The sequence below is a fragment of the Asparagus officinalis genome, chromosome 4 (genome assembly GCF_001876935.1).
Source record: "Asparagus officinalis chromosome 4, Aspof.V1, whole genome shotgun sequence".
Classification (NCBI taxonomy): Eukaryota; Viridiplantae; Streptophyta; class Magnoliopsida; order Asparagales; family Asparagaceae; genus Asparagus; species Asparagus officinalis.
Window position 1 is genome coordinate 145,688,624 of NC_033797.1, and position 1,148 is coordinate 145,689,771.

The window sequence follows — 1,148 nt, forward strand, 5'->3', positions numbered from 1 at the left end:
CATGTTAATGGTCTAATCAGTTTGAACAGGCAAAAAACTATCAGAAAATTTTCTAGATTGATGGTTTTAATGGATTTTTTCAGTACAAAATAGTTATGGTGTAGAGATGACCCTTAGTTGGGGCAAAGTGGAGAAAGAAGACACATGTTAGTTTGGTGTCCTACATTCTTCCAAGATCAATGGTAGATGTTTTTGACAAGAAATTAGAGGGAAACGATGGATAAAGGGTCACAATAACATTGACACAAGAGTCCGATAAGCTTTTCTTTTTGGTTGCATGGTTTCCATTCAGCTCAAATTCCTCATCATTCTAGCTTTAGACGAACAAACTTTTTGTTGTTGTTGTTGTTGTTGTTGTTGTTGTTTTTGCTTTTGTTGCTGTTGAGAAGAAGGATGGGACCTCAAGCGATGAAGCCCCAGCTGTTACCATTACTTAATCCCAACAATCCATATCGTCAAACCCTTCAACATATTGGGACGAAGGCTTTGACTTTTGAAATTGCTGGGATTCAAAATTTCACATTTAATTAGCAAAGGAAAAGGACAAGAAAGAAAAGATCTTATTTCTCTTAGATTCTCCATCGAACACAACATAAGATCTCTGAAGACAGGAGTCACAGGACCATTGTCTTCTTCATCATATATTATAGTAAAATAATATAATTTATTTCAATTATCTATACTTTATAATTATCTGAAGCACATAAAGTTTATGCAGAACATAAAAATTCCGTAATAAGAGAATAACCTGGTCCTACGCTAATAACAGAACTATCATCAGTGAGGTTTGATCATAGGCAAAACGGGGGTATGAGTAATAGGTGTTGGTGGCACTGCGCGTGTGTGTGTGTGTGTGTGTGTGAGAGCAGAAGCACATAAAGTTTATGCAGAACATAAAAATTCCGTAATAAGAGAATAACCTGGTCCTACGCTAATAACAGAACTATCATCAGTGAGGTTTGATCATAGGCAAAACGGGGGTATGAGTAATAGGTGTTGGTGGCACTGCGCGTGTGTGTGTGTGTGTGTGTGTGAGAGCATAATAACAGAACTATCATCAGTGAGGTTTGATCATAGGCAAAACGGGGGTATGAGTAATAGGTGTTGGTGGCACTGCGCGTGTGTGTGTGTGTGTGTGTGTGAGAGCA

At 38.0% G+C, this 1,148-nt stretch overlaps 1 protein-coding gene across 1 annotated transcript in view; it reads right to left on the reverse strand.

Annotated features, from left to right (window-relative positions):
- LOC109839451 (elongation factor G-1, chloroplastic) overlaps positions 1-1,148 on the reverse strand; it is a gene marked incomplete at its 5' end in the record, with an annotated part of 11,111 nt that overhangs the window by 4,164 nt on the left and 5,799 nt on the right. The window lies entirely within an intron of this gene.